The following is a 12,492-nucleotide window of genomic DNA, read 5'->3' as shown; positions in this document are numbered from 1 at the left end:
AGCCCACCTAAACCATCCACAGCTGAACCACTCTCACCACAGAAGAGACTGAAAGCATCATGAACAGCATTCACTCCGGAGCTCCCACAGATCCCTGTCCTCACCACATCTACAACAGAGCCAGCACATCCATCACCCCCGAACTCCGCAAAATGCAAACTGCTCTATCAACACAGCCACCTTCCCCGAAGATTGGAAACACTCCAAAGTCCTCCCCCTCCTGAAGAAACCCACAGCCGACCCATCAGAGCTAAAGAATTTCCGGCCCATCTCACTACTACACAACCCAGCCAAAGTAATGGAAAAAGCCATCAACTCACAGCTGTGACAATTCATCGAAGACAACAACTCTCTGGATACCTCTAAATCTGGCTTCCGCAGCGACCACAGCACGGAGACAGGTCCTCTTGCAGCCACCAATGACATCTGCTCACTCCTCGACCACTGCCACACCACAGAACTCATACTGCGTGACCTCTCAAGAGCCTTCGACACGGTCTCCCACTGCACCTTATGCACCAGACTCCATGATGCAGGAATCCGTGAAAAAGCCCTGCAATGGATTCACTCCTTCCTCTCCAGAAGAACACAGAGAGTCAGGCTCCCACCCTTCATATCCAAACCAACAGAAGTCAGCAGCGGTGTCTCTCAGGGATCCTACCTGAGCCCAATGGTCTTCAACATCTACGTGACCCCACTTGCGGCCATCGTCAGAGGCCACAGAATGAACATCGTGTCACACGCCAATGACACACAACTCATCAGATCCCTCACTGGAGACCCGGACAAAGCTAAGAGGACCTTTCACACCAGAATGGAAGCCGTTGCCACCTGGATGAGAGAGAGCTGCCTCAAGCTCAACTCAGACAAGACCAACCTCATCATCTTTGGAAACTCCACTTCAGCCGGGGACTACTCCTGGTGGCCCTAATCGCACAGCGCCCTGCCTACTCTGACTGACCATGCCCGCAACCTAGGAATCATCCTATCACTGATCCTAGAGGTAAACGCAGTCACCTCTTCCTGCTGGCACACCCTCCACCAACTCCGCAAAATTTTCAAATGGATTCCAGTTGACTGCCGCAAGACAGTCACCCACGCCTTAGTCACAAGCAAGCTTGACTACAGCAACGCACTCTACACCAGCACCACAACAAAGAACATCAGGAAACTACAATTCATCGAAAATGCTGCCTCCAAACTTGTCCGGAACCTACCCCACCAGGAACATATCTCCCAAAACCTGGGGATCCTCCATTGGCTCCCAGTGGAGAAGCGAATCAGCTTCAGAATACTCACCCATACCTACAAGGCCCTTCACAACATCGGACCGGCCTACCTGAATCATCGCATCTCTTTCCATAACTCCTCCAGACCTCTCCGCTCTGCCCAGCAGGCACTATACGCAATCCCATGCATCCAGAAAACCACTGCAGGAGAAAAATCTTTCCCCTACCTCGCAGCTAAGAGCTGGAACAACCTTCCGACGCAGCTCAGACAAAGCCCATCACTCACCATCTTCAGGAAGAACCTCAAGACATGGCTCTTTGAATGACGCCCAGTACTACCACCAACGCCTTGAGACCCTCAAGGGTGAGTAGTTGCACTTTATAAAAACTGATTGATTGACATCAAGCACTACAAGTATGGTAAAAGTAGATGCAGGTCTATAATGAATAGGTAAAGTTAACTGAGAAAGATGGAAATAGGAATTTCCCCAAAAAGGGACCCTGGAGTTGAGCTTCTAAATAAACCTATACAAAAGTTAAAAGGTCACTAAAATAAAACTGTGCCAGAATTGTGGTGGACTATCCTGAACTGGCATGAGGAAATCTTGAAACACCAGCAAAAATCGGGTGTGATTTAGCAAGGGTCATGGTGAGTGCTCGTCAGTGATTTGTTCCATTTCCAGTGGGGGGGGGGCTGGGGATGCTGAGGCGGCTGTTGAATGTGGTGATGGCGAAGTTTAGGCAGTGATGGTGGGTCCAGTCCACGGTGGAGATGTTCTTGATGGTAATCTGGTTGCTAGAGGTGAAAATGGGGTCTAGTGTGTGTCCTGCAGCATGCGTGGGCACTGTGATCAGTTGTCTGCGGCCGATTGTGGCGAGATTATCGAGTAGGGAAGTGGTGTTTTGGTTGTTGAGGTCCTCAAGGTGGAAATTCAAGTCGCCAAGGATGAGGTAGTCGGTGGACACCAGGGCGTGGGGGTGGCGATGTCTACAATGGCATCCATGAATGCTGAGCGGGAGCCGCGAGGTCTGTAGATCAGGGCGCCGCAGCGGGAGGAGTTGTGAGTGGCATTGATCAGGAAGTGAAGGTGTTCCATTGTGGTGCAGTGTTCCTCCGTGTTGACCGTGAAGCAGAGTGAGGACTTGTGTACGATGGCCAGCCCTCTGTCTGGACAGGAGGGCCGGTCCTTACCTAGGATGTGGTAGCCGTCTGGGTTTGCAATGGCGATGTCTGGTCTGGAGGTAGGGCTGCCCCAGGTCTCGGTTAGGAATGCAATGTCTGGATGAGTCGATCAGGTCCCAACGTTCGGTGGTGTGCTTATGGAGGGAGCGTATGTTCAGAAGGAGCCAGTTGATGAGGTTGTGGCAAGCGTCTGTAGTTTTGGGGTGTTCCGGCTGTTTGTTGTGGCTGAAACTGAGGTTGCAGTTCCAGCAGGAAAAAAGTCAGTGGGTGTCCTTAGAAGATGTGGTGCAGCAGGGGCTGAGAAGTCCAGTGTTAAGGTAGTGGAAGGTCTTGACTTCGTAATGGAGGTAGCCAGGGAATGGCTTATCGGAGGTTCAGGGTTCCTGGTGCGGGGTGTCGTACGGAGAGACGCAGACATGCTTGTCTGTGGCGCGCCAGCCGCATGCCCGCTGTGCGCGTCCACTGCACAGCCGTGCTGTGGCCGCCATTAAGAAGGGGGGAGAGGCGGGGATCCGGTCAGTTGGGCAGTGGGAGGGCGGGAAAAGTAATTCCGCTGGGGGACGCAGAGGCAGCAGCCAGAAGGGAAAGGGAACAGCGAGACAGAAAAAAGGAAAACAGAAAAACAAAGTGAAAGCAGAGGTAAAAGGCAGGAGTATAAAACAGGAGTAAGGAGATAACAGAGAGAGACAGACGATACTTACTTGTAGGTGGCCACTAGGCTACCAGGGATCAGGCCCAGGCAGGAGCCTGCAGGTGGAGGAGAGCCTTGAACTGAGAGTCAGGCAAGCTCTTAGTTTGATCCCAAGGCAGAGGCAGCAGCAGCAGGAGGAGCTGGTCAGGGCAACAGACGCTGACCAGGAGGTCAGTGAGAAGTAGTTCCTCTAGGTGGAACCTTAGTTTGCTTTGATTCTCCAGCTCCTCCTTCACAAACATACCCTCACTCTCATAGTGCAAGAGAGGCATTAGCTGATGTGGGATGAAACATTGCCTTGTGCTGTAGGCTGTGGAGGGAAGAAACAAATGTGAATGACAATTGATGAATTTAACCAATATGCTAGTGCAGGGGGCAGGAATATCTGTTGAAATAAAACAAGACCTTTTATACCCAGAACTAATCTTCTAAAGGTCCAGAAGACACATTGATACAGTAGTTGCAGAGAGTACACAGCCATATAGTGCTATTGAGAATCTTGAAATGGAGTTGCACAATCTAGAATGTAGAGACGTCACTCCTGCCACATATGCTTGGGTAGGCATATGCATGTACCCGCATCAGAAATGTGTCCGTATGTGTGGATGTATATATGTATGCATACTTTATTACAAATGCATAAGTCTGTCTACCTTAATGTATTTGTGCCTGACTATGTCTGTTTGTGTGAATTCACACTATTGCAGTGTGAATTCATGTCTATGTGTATACCTGGAATTCTGTGTTTCTGCCTGTTCATATGCCTGCTTGTTGGGATACAATCTTTAAATGGAGGGATCAGTGAGCATACAGGTGTGGGATTCGGTCTGTTTTTATGTGTGTGTGTATCTGTGTGTGGCGTGTGAGTGTGTACATGCAGATGCGTTTGTGTGTATATTTTCATGTGAGAGGTTTTGTAACAGGCCATATGATGGCAGCACACCTGCCTCAAATATGGATATGTTAAAAGTAGCTACCAAGGCATTTGATGCCAATATCTAGCACACAGGCCAAGATCACATGATAGTTATGACCGAGGCATAGGATTGGAATACATACCTGCACACGTGATGGAAGTAATTGACATTGTTGTGGATCTGGGCCCTACCCTTCCTCCACCACTTCATAATCACAACGTCTTGCTCTAGTATAGATTAATAGTTTGTGATCTCTTTACTTAAGAGGCAGCATATCTATACTTACCTACAGGGAAACTGGAGCATATGTTTAGCTGACAATTGGCCCAATGTCAGGTCAGACACCGGAAATCATCCTATTTTTTTTGTCACAATCATGTTGCTCTGTGGAACTTAAAGTTTTGTTATTCATTTTGCAAGTACTGGCTCAAAAATCCCAGCATCAGGATTCAGTGACACAGTGTTCTTAAAGTGTAAAAGGCCATTTATTTAGGACAGGATTGCCTCATATACAATAACATTGTACAACTAAACGTTAACCAAGTTCAAAACCCTGCCATCCCTTTGAAACCCCTCCCCAGTCCTCGTTTCACTCATCCCCTCGATTAGCCTCCGTTCATCCATCTTGCACTTCAATTGACCCACACATCCCCATTTCCTTTCATCCCCTGCATGCTTCTGGCATCCCCCACGCTATCATCCTTCACCTGTTTCTTTCTCCCTGCTGGAAGGGTGGCCAAGCCCGCATCTGACTCTCCACACTCCCCCATCTACTGCTACACACCTCCTATCAGCAAACCTGCCCTAACTGGCGTCAACCCAACCCAGCACTGAAAACTGTGAAAAGCCCCTCACACCTATATCTAATGTAGGGCGGGTGGGTGGGCAAACTTTCAACTGCGCGAACGGCTAGTGCGGAAGAGGCCGGTCCCCATGCCCTTCACCCATATATACCCCTCCGATACCCCAACCCCCACGTACCTTCCAAACAATCCTGTCCTCCCTCCGTCACTTCCCTCCCAAAAGCTCCTGTGGAGAGACTAGAGTATGGGGGTCATCAGTGCTTCCAGGGGCATTACGACCGTGGCCGAAGCGCCGCGGTCGGACCGCCGGGACTGGCGTTTTACCGCCACATTGGTCCAGGCGGTTTCCCGCCACATTGGTCCCGGCGGTTTAATGCCCAGGGGATTACGAGTCCCTCTCCCGCCAGCCTTTTCCTGGCGGTAAGAACCGCCATGAAAAGGCTGGCGGAAACGGGAGTTGTGTGGTCCCTGGGGGCCCCTGCACTGTCCCTGCCATTGGCATGGGCAGTGCAGGTGCCCCCTGTCACGGCCCCATGGAGCTTTTCACTGTCTGCTGTGCAGACAGTGAAAAGCGTGACGGGTGCAACTGCACCCGTCGCACAGCCGCAACACCGCCGCAACACCGCCGGCTCCATTTGGAGCCGGCTCCCGTGTTGCAGCCGAGATCCCCGCTGGGCCAGCGGGTGGAAACCAGGTTTCCACCTGCCGGCCCAGCGGGGATCTCATAATAGACCCTGCAGGAGTGCGGCTGCATTGTCGGCCCCCCGGCGGTTCAAACTTGGCAGGCGGCGGTTGCCGCCCACCAAGGTTGTAATGAGGGCCTATGTCTGCTCTCCACGGGGCCATCCATTGCAAAATTCTGTTGGCTATAAATCCAGAACTTCCTGAAAGTATCACACATGAGGGGATCACTGAGCAAGGTCTCAGGAGATTCACCAAAAACAAATCAAATACATTCATATTTGAGGAAAGACTGACCTAATCTGCTAAACAAAAAATATAAATGCGTTTCCCTCTATTTCTCCCTCCTCCCTTTTCCTTCCTCCCGATGTGCCTGATTCCCAAAGGTAAACGTGCCCTTTTGTGTAAGTTTGTGTCGTTTGCTATTCACAAAGGGATTTAAGTGTATGAGTGTAGAGTCTCCGCACATAAAAAGATAGAAACGTCCTATCTTTTTATGTGGGGCGACTCCACACCCTTGTTAATCTCTTTGTGAATAGCAAACAATTGTAAACTTACACAAAAGTGTACGTTTACCTTTGTGAATCGGGCCCCTTATGTCTGAGGCGAAGTGAATGTGTACACAGTCTGCCAGATGTTAGTAAGTGGACACTTGGTGACAGAGAGCAGGCGAGGCACAACATGCCACATGAGGTATAACACAGGCATTAAACTTACGTTTCCCCACCTCCTCGAAGGCCTACCACCAATGCATTTCAGCAAGAGAAAAGTTATATTTTTGAGTGATTGACAGTAGGTGTGTGTGGAAGGTGTGCTTAGTGAGTTAATCTGTGTGTGTGAGACTTACTAACTCACCTCATCTATTCACTAACGCACCCCACTCACATTTCTGTTGCAGCACTTACATAGTGCTCCATACTGCACTGTATGTTGTCAGAGCACATTATTGTATAGGCAGCACTCTGCATTGTGGGAAGGTCTGTGGCTGGCAGTGTGTATTTGCTGTGCACCTATGTGTGAAGTATTTTTATGTTATGTATTATTGACTAGAGAGATGCCTTTATCTTGTATTGGTAGCGGCCCCTAGCAGTGTGATGGAGGATGAGATGTGAGAGATTGGCTTGCAATATTATAATTGTAATAATCTGGTCGTTGTAGGTTACTCTAGGCAGCTCCCTATCACCAAGCTAGCCAGAGGGGCAGCGAGGAACTGTGTGCATGTTGTTCACCTATTCACATCTTTAGCTTACACATCACACACTAGTAGACGCCTAAAATGTTTCACATTTTTGCATCCATTCTAAACCGCTGACCTTTGTCATTTCTTTATTGTTGTTAAACCGGTGTAACTCGCGAGGAATATATATCATCATTAACATTCCAGTTCGACAATTTTCAAAAGAAGAGAAAGGCCACCTTTACTAAAAGTTATTGTATCAGCTGTTTGCTTTGAGAAGGTTGTCTCAGGGTTTTGTTTTAACTTGATCTGGAGATTACAAGTGTGTGAACACAATTATTTGCCTTTCTCATTCACCCCAAACTTGCTCTGGCTCACAAGCTTCCTAAGACATTTACTTTGCAGGAGCAAACACATACTAATTGTTGGCGTAATGAGAATAAAAATCCTCTGCTGCGTCGAACGGCCACCATTTATCAGTAAGCCCTGACCTGTGGTGGCCCTTGTATCAAAAATATTAAGACTTACTCCTCCCACTTTCATTGTGGTGAAATACAGGAAGTCCCCTGTTGCTTGCACCAAAGGTAATATCGTTTAACACAGACGTGAACAAGCCACCAAAGTTAAAACTTGGGGAGTTGGGGGTGGGGTGGGCGTTATTTAAAGTTTGGCGGAGCAGAAGCCCCCTCGATAAATTGGCAGTGCTCATGACAATACATTGCATGACATTTCACAACAAACATTTACAACTACAAATTTCATGGATTGTGTTTGATGGACATTATAAGGTTCAATTTAATCAGGGTCCCAGGAAAGCTAGTTCATTACCAGGGATAGACATGGTAGCAGCCAGAGGAATGGCCTGCAACGATAGGCATTGTGATGACAAGGCAGGAAGAATGGCATAAGAGAATTATATCGACATGTGAGGAGATTAAAAAATAGATAGCGTTGAGGTACAGGAGGCAGAAGGACCGGATGAAGAGACGATTACTGAGATAACTGAGGTGTTGTAGACAAAGACATAAAATAAGGAGGGGCAGGTGTTCTTGGACCCTGAGCAAGAGGGATCATTAGATACAGGAAACATGAGAATGAAGCTACAGGACAAGCACTGGAAGACAGGAGGGAGCCTAAAGAGAGCAAGAGGAATCATGGGAATATGCGATGAGGAAAAATGGGGAAAATGTAGAAGAAGAAAGGAAAGGTGCAGAACAAAGAAGAAAAATATTAAAATGACAAAGCAAAACATAAGGAAAAGAAGACAGCATGCTAGAGATAAAGCACATGGGGCTGGAGAAGGGCTATCTTTAATGGTAATAATGTCTGATTTTAAGTCACAATTCTGAAAGTGTAACTTTTAGAAAGTTTACATTTTCTTGTCCTGGCCATTTAGTACCTATAGCCTGTCCCTGGGTCATATGACTAGAGGTAGCTGGCAGATGGTCTATAGTGGTTGCAGGATAGGCCACTCTGAGTTGATGAGGGAGAGGAGCTGTCTCCTACCACACTTGCACAACACAAAACCTCCGGCTAGCCACAGTCACAAAGGGCTGACACTAGTCTTTTGAGACCCTAGACAAGCTGGGACCAGGGCAGGGAGGAAGGGTTTGCCTGACTCCTCAAGGGGGTAGAAACCTCAAGACCCTTCTTCTATTCAAAAGTGGGCACCAGGTATAACTATTGGACCCTTAAACCCAACTCTTCAGTACACATCTGAACCTGTGCGGAAACTCAGAAGAAGGACTGCTGTGCCACTCTGCAAAAAGGACTGCCACTATACTTCCCTCCTGCTGCCTACGTGAAGGACTGGACCTGCTTCTTGAACCCAAGATAACCAAAGTGCCTTCAAGGCATAGTTGGATGTCTTCCTGACCACAGCCTCAGGGACAGAAGGCTCAAGCCACTTTCGCTCAGCACCAGGACTCTGTTAGCAGTGTGTCATGCCCTCCCAAGTGGTGTCACCCCAGTTCTAGACCCTTGGAAGTGGACCTGAAAGGATCTCCCTTTGCTCAGCTGTGGTCCCAACAGAACAGACGCAGTGCGACACCCCGCCTCCAGAAAATCCACATCTCAGATGCTGCACTTCATATCCCATCTCAGAACTCAGCATCAGAACTGCTGTTTCAATGCATCCCTGACTCAGTACTTTGCATCGCAAGCCATGCAGCTTATTCAGAACTACCCTGTTCATGACGCATCCTCAACCCAGGCCTTCGCATCGCAAGCCCCTCGTCTATAGCATCCACGATGATGACACAGGACCTCGCATTACAGCCTGACAGCTACTTGGAACTGACACTGCATGGCGCATCTCCACACTAGGACCTCATCCTTGCATACTCGGCACGGGATGTCGCAATGCTCCACAACTAGGATTTAAGGTATTCTTGTTCAGCTGGCCTAACTGGGTCCCTATAGCCAGCCTGTTCTCTATCATGGTCAGCCTGAACTTTCAATATTGATCCAGTCTGATGCAACCAGCTAACCACAGTTATTGCTGTGTGCTTGGCACTATTTTCACTTACATCTTTAAAATTATATATCTCTGGTTCTCTGAATTGGATTTTTGTCATTCTTGGTCTTAAATTATTTATAAAAGTTTAATCTAGCTTTCTCAATTGATGTGGGATTTTTCTTCTGTTATGTTTCACTTTATTACTGTTTGAAGTGCCGCATAAATACTTTACATATTGCCTCAAAGTTAAGCCTACTCTGTGCCAAGCTACCACAGGGTTGAGCACAGGTTAATTTAAAGGTTGCTTGTGACTTCACCCTAACAAACAGTTGTTTTGGATGCTTGAGTAGGATTACCCCCCCCCAACCAGTAACCCAATTTCTTGGACACATTCTTTGGGGAGGCTGTGGAAATGAAAGGAAGAAAGAGAAAGGTGCACCTTTCACTAAAGCAGATATAAAATGCAACTTCAGAAAAGTACAAGTTCCCTCAGATAGTTGCAATCAACAAGTACTTGTGATGGAAGGTTCTTTTTATTTTGATAATGGCAGTGAAGTTTCATGCCTTGTGTTTGAGCGCTTCTGTTGTTTTTGGAGTGCCTTTCTATTAAAGAGAGTTGGCTACATACCTGTCATCATATAAGAGATCTCAGTATGGCAAGCACAGCTCTCAGGCCTTTCAGAGGAGCCACCACCAAAGCAGCTCCTCTGAAGGTACTGAAGCATTTCTGTGGGGGCACCATGTTCAATGTGTTTCCTCAATGAAGTATTTGCTTTCAAGAAACAAACTCCCAAAGCAGGAGTTTGCTTTTGAAAAACAAAATAGAATAGTATCCCTGACATGCTGAGAGATTCTTGTCAGTGTGTAGGTGTCATGAAACCTATTTTACCTTTGGGCTGATACTAAATGCCCAATATCAGTCAGGCCATTGGTCAAAGATTCTGCTAGTGGTGCTCAGATGAGCGCCTCCTTTGAAAATGTGGTGGTTACCCGGATACTATCAAGAGCATGGGGAACACCAAGTTTGGCAGACAGAATATTTCACCACATTTTTGGTGGAGTACCCTGTCCACCAAACTTTAAATAAGCCCATAAGTCATGTGTTGTCATTAGCCTGACGTCACTGATGATCTTTGCCAAAGAAAAGCTTAGCACAAACTGACATTGGGTTTTCTAGTGAACAGGATGATGGTTGGCCTGATAGCAATAGGAAGGTGTTATATACTTCGATTGTTTTCAGGTCAAATTTACTAGCTTTATTAGTGTGTTTTCCATTCACTCTCTTTCTTTCCCTTATACTTCTGTGTCTTTCCATACTTAACTGTGAATGTTTCTGTCTTTCTTAGTTAGAACCCTGGATTGTGAAGGTTGTAGGTGCAGTGATTAGGACACTGGAAATCAGGATCTGACACAAAAGATCTGATGGAAAGAAAGTAGTTGCCTGTGACAGACCTGCCATATTCCTATTATAGTGCCTGACATGTTGCAGCTTCATCTCTTCAAGTCAATTACGAGTTTAGCTTTTACTGGAGGGTACCTACTCCCAGTTTTGGAAAGCATGATAGAAGGATTGAAGCAAGTACTTTTTGTCTGCACTTACATGCACTATTATTATGGATCTCCAAGGGCAGTGGCTAATGGGAATGGAGAATATATTAGTGAGAGATTTGAAGGATTGCTTGGTGTAGGATTATGGAATGTATTTCAAGATTTCAATATGTAAAATGGACCAGTGGATAGTATGGCTCCCAACATTTGGTACTGTAGACTTGGTGTGGGAGAGTACTGTGATATGCTATTGTATATGAATTATAGGGAAGACTAGTACACGGACAATTGTTGTTGGGTGGAAGTATATGGGCAGTTGGGTAGGGATTCCAAAGTTTGCTGAAACCAATTTTATGAAATGCCGAACTAACACGTGCTGCTAGCCGGGTACGAATTACATGGCCTGCTTAAGCCTAAATACGAATTGGTGATCTATGCTTATGAGGTGTATGACAATTTTCTGTGGGCAAGGCAGGCATCATGAGAGAAGGTTTTTGGCATATCTCAAATCAAGACTCTTCAGGATGGGTATCTAACCACCTCAGCATAGATAGCCACCAAAGTTTACTGAAAGAGAAGGTGGATTCTTAACCCGCAAAGGAAGGAATCCCATTTCTCAGTAAGGGCTTATGAAAACTTCCCTTGGTGCTTTTTTCCGACAGGTTATTGGGGCAGGGACATTTTCACCCTTAACAGAGTGGTAAGTGTTGAGGCAGAAATGTCCTTGCATTTCCCATGTAGTAAGTTTCTGCATGTTTTTGATTTTTTTATGCCTCAGTTCACTGGACATTTGTGCATGTATGCTGAGGGCCTACATAGAAAATCATTTGAGACCCAAATGACAGCTTTGAGGTCTGAAGGGGCAAAACATATGCACCCATCCTTTTGTGAGTATGACTACTGTCAGCTCACCAGTCTATAACTAGATGGCAGTGGCAGCCGCAAATGATTATAATACAATTAAACCTAATTACTTTTGCCTGCATAGACAGAGATACCAGATGGTCTCTTCTGTCTAAAGTCTCCTACAACCCAGCCCTTGGCGCCACCTGAGGACATCAACAGGGCCTGCATCAGGTGCTGCATCAGTTCAACAAGCACAGGTGTGCTTACCAGCAGGTGCGGCACCCCTGTTCCAGCTGACATCACAATGTAGGAAATGCCTACACACTGAATGTTAAAGAGACATTATGGAGTCAAGATTGCATGGACCATAAGTAATGACTCACACAAGGGAAGCTTTAATAAGAACCTGGAGAGAACACAGAACATATCAATCTGGTTATTGTGTACCGACTGCCTTGGGTGAGAAAGTCAAAGGAAATTGGTACCCCAATCACCTCTTTGGTCATTGACTGTGTTTTCTCAATGGTATTGTAAAAACCTAGGAATAATGTTTCAGTAGGGATATTCTTTTGCCATTACCCATGGGCTTTTTCACCTTCACTTCGGATAACAAACAGGGTAGCCATGATTGCAAGGGGCAGTGTTGTTTCCACTACCCATGTTATTAATGAGATTCAGGATGTAGAGATTCTGTTGGTTGAGCTTAATTTCAAATCCACTTTGTATTCTATATTACATTATCACCCTCCTTAACATATGTCAAATCTTGGCATCTCTAATTGACTCTTTTAAATACAAAGTTTTTATAGGTTAAGTCATCCAACCTAATGGTGATTGGGGACTTAAATTATCCAGTGAATAAGAACGATCCGACCAATAGCATGACTCATGAATGTTTGGATTAATGAATTCTCTGAATCTTACCCTGTCACGTACTGCGCTGGACTTCTCACCTCTGG

This window comes from Pleurodeles waltl, chromosome 6 (genome assembly GCF_031143425.1).
Source record: "Pleurodeles waltl isolate 20211129_DDA chromosome 6, aPleWal1.hap1.20221129, whole genome shotgun sequence".
Lineage (NCBI taxonomy): Eukaryota > Metazoa > Chordata > Amphibia > Caudata > Salamandridae > Pleurodeles > Pleurodeles waltl.
This window is presented reverse-complemented; position numbering follows the sequence as displayed.